Genomic DNA, 14,597 nt, shown 5'->3' on the forward strand with positions numbered 1-14,597 from the left:
TATTCACTTATAGTTGAACTTAGATTGTGACCATTATGCATTCCTATTCTTTAACAAGTATCTGACTGTTTAATGCTTGCATTGTGGTATAGTGCCCAGTAAGTAGCACTGAAAAATATAATACAAATAAGTCTAACAATAGAAATATTTGTTAATCATTGTTTCTGAGTAGCTAAGGGAGTGATGTGTTCCTTCCCCCAAGAATGGGGGCAGAAAATGTGGAAGGAAGGAAGAGGACTTCATAGAGAAAGTTGTTTTACATTGCTGTTTGAAGAGTGAGTAGGGTTTTGCTAGCTGGATAAAAGAAAGAGCAGGGCATTCTGAGGGCACCTGGCTGGCTCGGTAGAGCGTGGGACTCTTGATCTCGGGGTTGTAAATTCAAACCCTACATTGGGTGTAGAGATTAGTTAAAAATAAGATCTTAAAAAAAAAAAAAAAGGGCAGGGCTTTCCAGCCCAAGGGAATAGTATGTGTTTGAGGCAGAAAAGCCTAACAGAGAATGGTGTTTTCTGGGAAATGCAGTTGGGAAGGAGAAAATAGAGCTATCAAGTCTTTGGAGTAGTTAAGCACTGCTGGCAAGAGGGGAGGCAATGTAGCTCCTTTAGGTTTGGTAAACACTGCAAGGTACTGGGAGGGTGGCTCACCAGGACAGAGGGGGCATAGAAGCCCCTTCCCCCATACCTTGCCCATCTCTTCCATTTGGCTGTTCCTGAGTTGTATCCTCTATGATAAACCGGTAATAGTAAGTAAAACACTTTCCTGAGTACTGCGAGTCGTTTTAATGAATTATCAAAACTGAGGAGTGAATTAGGAATCCTCTGAATTTATAGCTGATTGGTTGGAAGCATCACTAACAACTTGGGACTTTTGACTGGCATCTCAACTGGATGCAATCTTGTGGGACTGAGCCCTTAACTTATGGGATCCAACATTAATTCCAGGTAGATAGTGTAGAATGGAATTGTAGGACATCCGGCTTGTATTAGAGAGTTGGAGAGTGGTGTTGGAAGACACCATGCATTTGGTGTCAGAATTGTTGTGTGTAAAAATAGTTCAAATAGTCTTATAATTAATATTCATTATCCAATACTACCTAGTTTGTAGAGTTTCCCTGGTAATAGCAATAAAAATCAGTAGCATACTTGGTTTGCCTTACTTGAAGATTTGAAATGAAAGGAGCTGAATGAGTAATATGATGAGAATCTAGTCAGTCAATCAGGGAACATGTGAGAGAGTGCATATTCTGCATTAGGCAAATGGGACATGATGAAGGTATTAAGATATTACTTCAGGGGTGTCTGGCTGGTTGAGTTGGTGGAACATACAGCTCTTGATCTCAAGGTCATGAGTTCAAGTCCCATGTTGGATGTAAAGATTGCTTAAATAAACATAAAAAAATTTTTTTTAATTAAAAAATGCTCACTTTGGCAGCTCATATACTAAAATTAGAATGATAGAAGATTAGCATGGCCCCTGCACAGGGATGACACACAAATTCATGAGGCAGTTCATAGTAAAACATAAAAACAAAGATGTTACTTCAGTCTTTGAGGAGCTTATAGTTTAATTAGGAAGCCAAAACTAACTCCCATGAACAAATTAGGAAAGAATAAAGTTTTAAGTGAAATTAAGAGAGCTATATGATTAAGGTAGTAAAGGCTTGTTTGTCTACAAAGGGGGACTTGAACTAGACCCTGAAGATTTAGGGTAGAAGATAACAGATGTTCTGGGTGCAAAAAGGTCTACATAAAAAGGCATCAGCCCAGAAAGGTAGTCAGGAGACAGTTGTGTGTTAAGGAGCTCTACTACTGGATTGACCAGATAGCTTCTATTAAATGGTACAGGTGAACCTAAATCAGGTTCCATTTCAGGAAGGCTATAGAGGTACAAAGGTTGCTGGAGCAGTAGGACAGAAACATCGAGGGAACCAAGGCACAAACCTTGGAAGTAAGAATCTTGGATTTGCATGCAACTTTGGAAAAAGCCAAACTGCCCCTTAATCTTCCCAGGTAACTCTAATAACTAAACTGATATGTTTTACAGTGGGTTATAAAACCCTCATCTGCTTTAATATGCTGACTTCATAATAGGGTGATTGGAAAGTGAAGATTGGATTCATAGGTATAGTGAGTAGACAAGATTTAAAGGTTCCAGGGTATGAGCTCTTATTTTCAAGATTGCTTCTCTCTTGGCACATGAAAAGATTGTGCTTGTATTCATCATTTTAAGGTATATTTCTTTTGTCAGTCATTTTAAATTCTGGAATAAATCCATTTATGTATTTATTTTTTAAGTTTACTTATTCTGAGGGAGGGGGAGAGGAAGGGCAGAGAGAGAATCCCAAGCAGGCTCCATGTTGTCAGTGCAGAGATCCGCGGGGCTCGATCTCACCAACCTGGGCTGGATCTCACCAATGGTCGGATCATGACCTGAGCTGAGAGCAAGAGTCGGACTCTTAACCGACTGAGCCAGGCGCCCCTGGGATAAATTCACTTAAATACCATTTCTGATATTCCCAGAAATACAGATTTAATATTTAAATGAAAAATGAATGAAGTTACAAATATAATGATGAAGAAAATAATGCATGTGAATGTCCAAGTCAGAGGCAGGTGTTAAGTGATAGAACATATATTAGAATTTCAGTAGAAAAACATTTTGAAACATAAACCTTATGTGGTAGTGCTAGTCTTACCATTTTAAATTGATGCTCTAAGCTGAGTTTTTGGTTCATAATTGCCAGTTGTGTGGAGGCAGTTTTCAGATAAGCATCAGTTAAGTTTATTGTACTCACTTTTAATAATTCTTCCCTCCCACTTCCCTCACCAGTGACCTGATTTGAGAATTGAATCAAAATTTTATCCTTTGTTTTAGCTGCAACTGTTTGGAAAGCTGATATAACAATAGGTAAACTGTTAATGTGTGAGAAAGTGATTAAAAAGCACTTTCAAATATTATGTGGTTGTGTTGTAAAAATTAGTCATTATTCCTTCCTACTTTTATTACTTTTTGTTATTATTGCTTTGTCATTTTACCAGTTTAGAGGTTTAGGTGTGCTAGTAAATTATAAATTTTAAGAATTATTTTCTGAAATGACTGTTTTGTTATAGGCCTACTGATAACCTATTACCTGCTATGCTTCACTTATAAAGTATTGAATTCTGATATTTAAGTCTTGCTTTCAAAATATTATTCCCCCAAAACAAAATAGAGTGTTTGTATCTGAATGTTGAGGTTGGAAAAAAACTCTTCAAGTTTTTAAGTTCAGTCACTTTTAAAAAGACTTGCTAGAAAGGGTACTCTCTTTTCTGGAATCAATGTCATAGCTCCAGTTTTATGACTATGTAATATTCTGATAGTAGGAGTTAATTCTGTTATCCAACTCACTTAACCTGCTAGCTATCTTTTGCTTTTGAATTTTGAATTTCCTGGTCGTGTGCAGAGTTCGGCTAGGTAAACCTGATTTATGTAAAGCCCTTAAGCAATATAATGTTTATTTATGTTTTACATTTTTACTTATATTTTCCATTTTATTTTGCTGTCACATGCAAGTTTGCATGAATTCAGACTTTATGGTTTTTATCTGTTGGCTATTTTTTTTTAATGTTTGTTTTTTGAGAGAGACAGTATGAGTGGGGGAGGGGCAGAGAGAGAGGGACACAGAGGATCTGAAGTGGGTTTAGCGCTCACAGCAGAGAGCCTGATGTGGGGCTTGAACTCACAAAACCATGACATCATGACCCTAGTTGAAGTCGGACACTTAGCCCACTGAGCCATCTAGGCGCCCTTATCTGTTGGCTGTCTTATTTTTTATTTTTAAATTTTATTGGGGCACCTGGGTGGCTCAGTCGGTTAAGCGGCCGACTTCGGCTCAGGTCATGATCTCGCGGTCCGTGAGTTCGAGTCCCGTGTCGGGCTCTGTGCTGACAGCTCAGAGCCTGGAGCCCGTTTCAGATTCTGTGTCTCCCTCTCTCTGACCCTCCCCCATTCATGCTCTGTCTCTCTCTGTCTCAAAAATAAATAAACATTAAAAAATATATATATATTTATTTATTTATTTAGGTGCACAAAAGGTGATTTTATTAAAACATGGGGACAGGACCTGTGGGCAGAAAGAGCTGCCATTTTATTTCTTATTATTATTTTAAAATGTTTATTTATTTATTTTGAGAAAGAGAGAGGGAGAGAGAGAATCCCAAGCAGGCCCCACATTTTCAGCGCAGAGCTCTCTATGTAGGACTTGATGCCATGAACCGGGAGATCACAACCTGAGCTGAAATCAAGAATCAGACGCTTAACTGACTGAGTCACCCTGGTGCCCCTCTGTTGACTATTTTTAAATAGTATTATTTTAAAATTTATATTATTTAAATAGTATTATTTTTAAATTTTTTTTATGTTTATTTTTGAGAGAGAGAGAGAGAGAGAGAGGCAGAGAAAGAGAAGCAGAGCATGAGCAGGGGAGGGGCAGAGAGAGAAGGAGACACAGAATATGAAGCAGTCTCCAGGCTCTGAGTTGTCAGCACAGAGCCCGACACGGGGCTTGAACCCAGGAACCATGACATCATGACCTGGGCTGAAGTCGGACGCTTAACCAACTGAGCCACCCACTTGCCCCTCTGTTGGCTATTTTATTTTATTTTATTTTATTTTATTTTATTTTATTTTATTTTATTTTATTTTATTTAAGTTTATTTTTGAGACAGAGACAGAGCATGAACGGGGGAGGGGCAGAGAGAGAGGGAGACACAGAATCGGAAGCAGGCTCCAGGCTCCGAGCCATCAGCCCAGAGCCCGACGCGGGGCTCCAACTCACAGACCCCGAGATCGTGACCCGAGCTGAAGTCGGACGCTTAACCGACTGAGCCACCCAGGCGCCCCTCTGTTGGCTATTTTAAATATCAGTATGTTTTAGATAATTCTAGTGTTTGTTGTTATTCTAAGTCAGAATTAAGTGAAGGTTTAATGCTCTTCTTCATGGGATTTTACTGATTGCACAATTCTCACTGATTAATTCCTTTTCATAATATTTTGAACTTTGATCATGTTTATCATAAAACTTAACACTTGATTATGTTATGCTGCCTTAGTTCTTTAATAATAATAATAATAATAATAATAATAATAATAAAAATAATTTATGTTCTTCTTAAAGGTAAGTGTAATAGGCTTTACTGCTTTGTAGCCCTACAATATAGGTGCAATGGCTAGTATTTAGTAGGTGGTTAAAACACTTATTACCAACATACTACGTTTCTCCAAAGAAATTCTGAAAAAAATTTTTTTTGTTTGCTTATTTTTGAGAGTGAGACAGAGCACTAGCAGGGGAGGGGCAGAGAGAGAGGGAGACACAGAATCTGAAACAGGCTCCAGGCTCTGAACTGTCAGCACAGAGCCTGACATGGTGTTTGAATCCACCAGCTGTGAGATCATGACCTGAGCTGAAGTCAGATGCTCAGCCAATGCTACCTAGTTGTCCCATCTCCAAAGAAATTCTAGAAGTACTACTAACTTTAGAAATTTGTCTTTTTAATTTATTTTTAATGTTGTTTATTTAATGAGAGAGAAAGAGAGAATGGGGGGAGGGACAGAGAGGGATGAGAGAGAGAATCCCAGGCAGGCTCTGTGCCAATAGTGCAGACGCAGGGCTCAATCCCACAAACTGTGAGGTTATGACCTGAGCCGAAATCAAGAATCGGACGCTTAACAGACTGAGCCACCCAAGTGCCTCTGCCCCCCCTTTTTTTTTTTTTTAAGCCTCTTGGAAGAGAGTGTGAAATATCTTTATGACCTTGGGGTAGGGAAGGATATATTATAAAAAATTCACAAAGAAGCATAATTGAAATAAAAGATTGATAATGCAAATACATTAAAATTATCTTTTTCATTAAGAATGAAAAAAGTGAAGAAGGAAAAAAAACTAGGGGAAGATATTTGTAAAACACATCACGTATAAAGGATAAGTGTCTAGAATATAGAAAGGATTTGTTCAAATTAACAAAAAAGACACAACCCAAGAGAAAAAAAATGGTTAACACAAATAAGAATTTCACAGAAGAAATAAGAATGACCAATAAACTAACGCAAGATGTTCAGCATAACTAGGAAATTGTAAACTTAAACCTTCACTTCCATTTATGCTCATTTAAAAAGTTGGATAATTTTGGAGTGCCTGGCTGGCTCTGTCAGTAGGGCAAGAGACTCTTGATCTCAGGGTCCTGAGTTTGAGCTCCGTGCTGTGTGCAGATTACTGGGGGGATAAACTTTAAAAAGTTGGATAGGGGCACCTGGGTGGCTCGACTAGTCTGTTGAGTGTCCACCTTTGGCTCAGGTCGTGATCTCACAGGTTGTGGGTTCAAGCCCTGCGATGGGCTCTCTGTTGTCAGCACAGAGCCTGCTTCAGATACTGTCTCCACCGCCCCTGCCCCTTCTTCACTTGTTCTCTCTCTCTCTCAAAATAAATAAATGAACTTAAAAAAAAAAAAAACATTCTTCTGCCTTTATTATTTTTGTTGTGGTTTTTAATTTAATTTAGTTTTTAAAAAAAATTTTTTTTTTAACGTTTATTTATTTTTGAGACAGAGAGAGACAGAGCATGAACGGGGGAGGGTCAGAGAGAGAGGGAGACACAGAATCCAAAACAGGCTCCAGGCTCTACGCGGTCAGCACAGAGCCCGACGCAGGGCTCAAACTCGCGGACAGCGAGATCATAACCTGAGCTGAAGTCGGCCGCCCAACCGACTGAGCCACCCAGGCGCCCCTAATTTAGTTTTTTTAATGTTTCCAGTTTTTATTTAAATTCTAGTTAGCATACGGTGTAATATTAGTTTCAGGAGTAGAATTTAGTGATTCATCCATCACTTACATATAACATCCAGTAATCAACACAACAGGTGCCCTCTTTAATACCCATCACCCATTTAACCTATCCCCCCACCCACCTTCCCTCCAGCAACCCTCAGTTTGTTCTGTGTATTTAAGAGTCTTTTATGGATTGTCTCCATCTCTGTTTTTATATTATTTTTCCTTCCCTTCCCTTATGTTCATCTGTTTTGTGCCTTAAATTCCACATATGAGTGAGATCATGTGGTATTTGTCTTTTTCTGACAGACTTATTTTGCTTAACATAATACACTCTAGTTCCATCCATGTTGTTGCAAATGGCAAGATTTCATTCTTTTTCATTGCCGAGTAATATTCCGGTGTGTGTGTGTGCGCGTCTGCGTGTGTGTGTGTGTGTGTGTGTGTGTGTGTACACACACACACACCACATCTTCTTTATCCATTCATCAGTCAATGGACATTTGAGCTCTTTCCATGTTTTGGCTATTGTTGATAGTGCTACTGTAAACATGGGGGTGCATGTGTCCTTTCGAAACAGCACACCTGTATCCTTTGGATAAATACCTAGTAGTGCAGTTGCTGGGTCATAGGGTAGTTCTATTTTTAATTTTTTGAGGAGCCTCCATCCTGTTTTCCAGAGTGGCTATACCAGTTTGCATTCCCACCAGCAGTGCAAAAGGGTTCCTCTTACTCCACATCCTCACCAATATCTGTTGTTGCCTGAGTTGTTAATTTTAGCCATTCTGACAGGTGTGAGGTGGTATCTCATTGTGGTTTTGATGTGTATTTCCCTGACGATGAGTGATGTTGAGCATTTTTTCATGTGTCGGTTGGCCATCTGGATGTCTTCTTTGGAAAAGTGTCTATTCATGTCTTTTGCCCATTTCTTTATTGGGTTAATTGTTTTTTGGGTGTTGAGTTTGATTTAAAAAAAAGTTGGATGATATCAAGTATGGACGACACTGTAGAGGAACTCCCATGCTGTTATTGATTTGATGAATTAAACCCTGATTGACTTTTGAATATTAAGTCAACTTTGCATTCCTGGAATAAACTCCACCTGATTATACTATATTTTTTTAATATGCTACTGGATGTGATCTGCTTAAGTTTTGTCAAGGATTTTTGCATATCTATTCATGAAAGGTTAGTCTTAAATACTTGGTAGAATTCACTAATGAAGTCATGTAGGTTTGTATTTTTATTTATTTATTTTTTTGCATGTGGAAAGTTTTAAACTATCAGTTCAGTTTCTTTGACAGATACAGAGCTTTTCGGGTTACTTATTTATTGTAGAGTAAATTTTGATAGTTTGTGTCTTTAAAGAAATTTATCTATTTCATCGAAGTTGTTGGGTCAATTGGCATAAAATTATTCATAACATTACCTTATTACCCTTTCAGTATCTCTAGATTCTATAATGATGTTACCTCTCTCATTCCCAGTATTGTGTCTTTTTTCTCTTTTTTTGTTTTATTACTACAGCCAGAAGTTTTTCAACTTTATTGATGTTAAATATTCAATTATTTTAAATATATTTTTTTCTGTTATTTTTCTGTTTTCTCTTTCATGGATTTATGTTCTTACCTTTATTATATGCTTCTTTCTGCTTTTTTTCTATTTGATATTCTCTTCTGTTTCTTAAATTGGAAGCTTAAATAATTGATTTTAGACCTTTCTTTATTAATAAAAGTATGTAATGCTCTAATATAACTATTTTGATAAACAATTTGACATTATTATAATGCTTGTGTATACCTAATGAGATAGCAGTTCTTTACCTAAGTGTAGTGTATACACTGCAAAAACATTTTTATATCTGCATCAGGAGACATGTTCAAGCATTTTTTTTTTTTTTTTAAAGAGAAAGAGCATGTGTGCACACAAGTAGGAAAGGGCAGAGGAAGAGGTAGAGAACTTTTTAAAAGTTTTTATGTTTAATGTTTATATTAGAGACAGAGATAGAGCACAAGTTGGGGAGGGACAGAGAGAGAGGGAGACAGAATCTGAAACAGGCTCCAGGCTCTGAGCTGTCAGCACAGAGCCCAATACGGGACTCAAAATCATGAGTAGTGAGATCATGACCTGAGCTGAAGTTGGACACTTAACTAGCTGAGCCACCCAGATGCCCCTCAAGCAGTTTTTCATAGTATTTTCTGTAATAGCAAAAAACTGGAAGTAACCCAGATGTTCATCAACATGAATATGTAAGTACTTCTGTTAATTTATACCATGGACTACTGTACAAGAGTGAACATGAATAAACAATAGCTGTACATTATCAATGCAGATGAATCTCAGAAATGTTGAATGAGAAAAGTAAGTTGCAAAGGAATACTTAGACTATGATGCCAGTTAATATAGAACTTAGAAATCGTGATACTTTTTCATATATATATATGTTACTTCCTATATAGTAATAGAATGATGAATATTTCCTTGAGAGGGAGGCAGAGAATGGATATAAAAATAGCTAAATTTTACATAATATATACTGTAAAGTGTTTTAAATACTTTATAAATATATACTTATTTAATTCTCATAATTAAACGAGTATGTGCTGTGAAGCAGGCACTATTATTGTTCTCATTTCTGAATAAAGGAGCTTATAAATAAGGGTACAGAAAATCTTAACTACTCCAAATCATTCTGCTAATAAGAAGTAAATCCTATAATCAAACCCAGGCAGTCTGGCTCCAGAGTCTGCAGTCTTAACTATTAAGCCATACTGCCTGCCCTTATGGGAGAGGCAGTGGTCTTCTCAGTCTGGGTGTTAGGTACATGAAAGTTTATTTTAATATTCTTTAGTTCTTACTGCTATGTTTCTGTTTATTTTTGTATATATGAACTATTTCATTAAAATAAATAACAGGTTAAGCCAACTGAAAAGGAAACCCATAATCTGTATCCCTAATGTAAGTTTAGGAAGTCAGTACTATTAAATTTCTCTAACATGTGTCTTAGATACTAATAGATCATAAAATATTTAAAAAATCAGATAGATGATGTGTTAGTAATGTTTTATATCTTGACCTGGGTGGTGGTTAGTTATAAAGGTGTGTTCACTTAGTGGTGATTCATCAAGCTATATACACTTTTGATTTGTTCACTTCTTTATATGCATTCCATACTTCAATAAATTCTTTATAATAATGTCAGGGGGTGTCTGGGTGGTTCAGTTGGTTAAGTATCCAACTTTGGCTTAGGTCATGATCTTATGGTTCGTGATTTTGAGCCCTATTATCAGGCTCTCTACTGTCAGCACAGAGCCCACTTTGGATCCTCTGTCCCCTTCTCTCTTTGCCCCTCCCCTGCTCAGGGATCTCTGTCAAAAATAAGTAAACATTAAAAAAATAGCAATGTCACATAAGATTTTTAAATTCCAAAGATTTCTTATTGCAGCTATATTATGTGTGTCTTTATTGGGATGAGCATAAGAGGATTATAAGTTATAAAGTATAAAACTAAATGGACTGACTTTCTGAGATTCTACTTCATTGAAGAATCTTTAAAAAGAATGAGATATATTGTCAAGCAACACAACAACAAACAGGGCATAGCACAATATACACAATAATCTACCTTTTATGCAAAAGAGACAAAATAAGAATTCATATTTGTTATTTATTTGTTTATGCATAAAGAAATCTGGAAGGGTTATACATAAAGGAGTTAGTAACCTGGTTATGTGGAAGTACGGTAGGGCGGAAACTGTCTTTATGAGATAAGGATGACAGGAAGACTTTTCAGTGTATATACCTTTTTTAGTATTTCTGGAACCTTGAAACTATACCACCTATTCTAAATAAATAAACATTAACTTATTAAGTTAAAAAGAAAGCATGTTTAACCTGGCCTATTTATTTATTTATTTATTCATTCATGAGGGAGAGAACACACGTGTATATATACACATGGGGGAGGGGCAGAGAGAGAGAGAGAGAGAGGGAGAATCTCAAGCAGGCCCCATGCTCAGCACAGAGCCTTTATGGAGGGCTCAATCTAATGATTGTGAGATCACGATCTGAGCTGATATCAAGACTCAGACACTCAGACTCAGCCAAGTGCCCCAACATGGCTCTTTTAGGTAGATTCAGACTATGTCCTTTTGAGACTCATATTTACTTATTTGTTGGCTATAGAATATTTCCATTTTCAGGAGATTTGGTCTAGTATCTCTTGAGATAGAGAAATTTTGGAAATACTATGCCATCAGTTATGTTCAAAGAGGACTTTTTCAATTAAATACCCAAAACCTTTTCAGTGTTTCTCCTTTTCCAGTGTTATTTCAGTTATTTTTTGATTATCTCCTGTCTTTTTTGGATGTTGTACATCTGTAGGCAGAACTTTTCTTTTTCTTTCTCTTTCTTTCTTTCTTTCTTTCTTTCTTTCTTTCTTTCTTTCTTTCTTATTTACTTAAGTAGTCTCTACACCCAGCATGGGGCTTGAACTCATGAACCTGAGATCAAGAGTTCCGTGCTCTTGTAATTGAGCCTGCCAGCTGCCCCAGCAGAACTTTTATTTTAATGAGAAAGCTTTTTGTTAATAATATGACCGTATATTTAAACAGTTGATTAAATAGTGTGATTTAAAAAGTGCTTTGGTACTGTGACTTTGAGCTATCTGACATCATTTAATTTAAAGCAAAAAATAGTGTTAGTGTTTAAATGGCTAAACTGTCCCTTTTTTCTTTTTAAAACTTGATTTATTAAGACACATTTTATAAGCATGATAAAAATTACTGTTTAAATCAAAATCTCCAGAAGTTGAAATGGAGATTAAGAGTATAAATCTATACTATTTTAAGGAAATGTTTAAAGCTACTCCCTTAAAATCTGGTCCAGAATTAAATTGAAAGAAAAAAGTTTTTAGTTAATATTTTGTAGGGACATTGAAAGAAATATACAGTTTGTAACCTCAGCTTCATATTAGAATCGTCTGGAGCTTTTAAAACACATTGATGCCTAAATTATGATTTAATTATCCCCCAGAGATTATGATTTAATACTTCTAAATTATTCACATTTTAAAATCTGTAAGTTGTTAATATCTGTGAAGATCATGTTGACTGCATGACTATGCTATTTTGAGGGAATATTGAGAAGCGAAAATATATTAACTTAATCATGCATTTCTGCATTAAGTAGAATAAGGTGGTGATTTTTGTCATAGGCGTTTATTTTCCTTTTTTTTTTTTTTTAATTTATTTTTTGGGAGAGCACAAGTGGGGGAGGGGCAGAGAGAGTGGGACAGAGGAGCTGAAGCAAGCTCTGCGCTGACAAGCTGACCTGACAGCAGGGAGCCCGATATGGGGCTGGAACTCACAAACCTCAAGATCTTGACCTGAGCGGAAGTCAGACGCTCAACTGACAGAGACACCCACGTGCCTCTGGCATTTATTTTCCTATTAGACTGCTGATATCAGCTAAAAGCCCCTACTTAAAAACAAGAAAAAAACCCATATACAAAAGATCCTGTATGACTTTTGGTTAATGATGTTTGTGAACTGCTTAGGGGTACCTGGGTGGCTCAGTCAGTTAAGCATCCGACTTCCCACTTCGGCTCAGGTTACAATCTGGTGGTTTGAGACCCGCATTGGGCTCTGTGCTGACAGTTCAGAGCCTGAAGCCTGCTTCAGATTCTGTGTCTCCCTCTCTCTGTGTCCTTCCCCTACTGTCTTTCTCTCTCTCTCTCAAACATTAAAAAATTTTTATTAAAAAAACTATATAATTGTCATTGTGAAGTTTACTTGTAAAATGAGCGTATAACTTTTTTTCAAACTGTTGTTATAGTTTTAGGTGCTTTAGAATAAAAATTGTACAAGTGTTTAGGAAAATCACAAAGATTAAGAACTTGTAATATCAACTTAATATTAAAATTTCTATTCCTATCACTGTATGTGGTTTTTAATGAATATACTCCAGTATAGAATAAAATGCTAGCAAGATTTAACAAACATAAGTGTTTACTTGAGTTTAGGGAATTTGAAGTACATCTCCATCTAGATAAAATTTAAAATTCAAATATATTTTAATAGATTAGAGATTATGCCATTTATAATTATGCCATAGTTTCTTGATAGCTTCAGGGAATGAGTCATTTCAGAAAACAGGATTTTCTGATGAGTTGAAAATGTACACCTTTTACAACCAAATAATTTTTTGGATGGAAATTTTTCTAAAGTGATTAAACATTTCCTTGTCACCTTAAATAGAGTAAAGGAAAAAACCTTTTCTTAATGACCTGGTTATATTTACTAATAGAATTATGCACTTAGAGGCATTAGAGGTTATAAGTTTTTTACCCCTGTGCTAGGTGACTTTGTATTAGCATGTTTTAAAATTACTGAATTAGTGCATTTTTGTAATGTGTTGGTTCTTCTGGATTGTTATTTGTCAGTTTTCTGGGTCAGCCATCACTATAGGAACTGTTTAGAAATAAAATATATGTTTTAAACATATATGTAAATATATGTGTCTAAAACATATATGTAACTATGGATCTGTGAGGAAACATGGATTTTATAGTGCATGAACTTGGACTTCTACACTTCTCTTCTTACCTTCTGGTTATCAATAGAATATGTTTAAAATGGTGTTATTGGAATCTTTGATAAATATATTGCTGGAAACTTTTAGGAAAATGTTAAGATACTCTACCTAAGATCAGGTAACAAATGGCCATGAAATCTCTTCAGCTTTTTACACTATAAGTTATTTTGATCTCTTCAGCCTTTCTTTGCAATATGTTATTTTTATATTACATTTTCAAAAATTTCAGTAACTAGCTTCATTTATTGGAAAATATATGATAGGTACCTCTATAATTTTTTCAGCAAATATTTATCAGTCTTCTACCCGTTGCTAAAGATGAAAAAACAAATGTCTGACTTCTTGAAATCGTAAGTCTATTTGAACAAAACAATAAAAAACCTTTGAGTGTAGTATAATATTATCGTGGCATATGCCTGGGTGTTAACGATATTATAGAGGAGGAGCATCTAATTCAGTGTATCAGTTAGTTTATGCTAGTTATATTGTGGTAATGAACAACCCAAGACCTCACTTGATTTAGTTTTTGCTCATGTTACATGTTTAAGTAGGTGGCTGCTCCATCCACAGTTGTTCTCCTTTCTGGAATTCAGGCCAGAGGAGCAGCTCCTGTCTGGGACATGTTCTGGTGGTAGAGGGACAAGAGCTGTGCATAGCCATGGAGTTACAGTGAATGCTTCTGCTCAGAAATGGCACATGCCACTTCTATTCACATTTTATTGCCCAAAGCAATGCACATGGCCAAGTGTGATGAAGTTGAGCAGGAAATGTAATTTAATGTTCATATAGGAAGAGGCAGTGGAATAATTGAACACAGTCATATGTTTTACTACATTCAGCTTACTTCCCAACTCAAAGTGAAAATTATCTACCTGTGGGAATTATCAAATAAGAATGTATTTTAACAAAAATAAAGTTGTTTTTCATTCCCTTTTGAGTGTTGTAATATTCATAAGGTAAATGGTTTGTATTTCTCAGATGAGAAAAGTAAGACATAAAGAAATTATAATTTGAAGTAGTGTTCTTTTAAGCAGATAGAAGACTGTATCATTGATATACTACTTAGTGTCTTTTGTGAATAACTCTGACATTTGACATTGAGTTATGGGATTTAGTCATAAATGTTTTTTTCCAAACATCTCTTCGGTCTACTTTATCTTGCTGATTCATCTGCTTTGTCATGGACTGAATCTACATTAATC

General features: G+C 36.1%; 1 protein-coding gene and 1 non-coding gene across 24 annotated transcripts in view; both read left to right on the top strand.

The window, feature by feature from the left end:
• The window catches only part of LOC122214492 (sarcolemma associated protein), a 151,622-nt gene that overhangs the window by 14,583 nt on the left and 122,442 nt on the right, over nucleotides 1-14,597 (top strand). The window lies entirely within an intron of this gene.
• Nucleotides 1,416-1,518, top strand: LOC122214653. The gene has a single exon (XR_006200034.1). It is a non-coding gene; the product is annotated as a U6 spliceosomal RNA (small nuclear RNA).

The sequence above is a fragment of the Panthera leo genome, chromosome A2, assembly GCF_018350215.1.
Source record: "Panthera leo isolate Ple1 chromosome A2, P.leo_Ple1_pat1.1, whole genome shotgun sequence".
NCBI lineage: Eukaryota > Metazoa > Chordata > Mammalia > Carnivora > Felidae > Panthera > Panthera leo.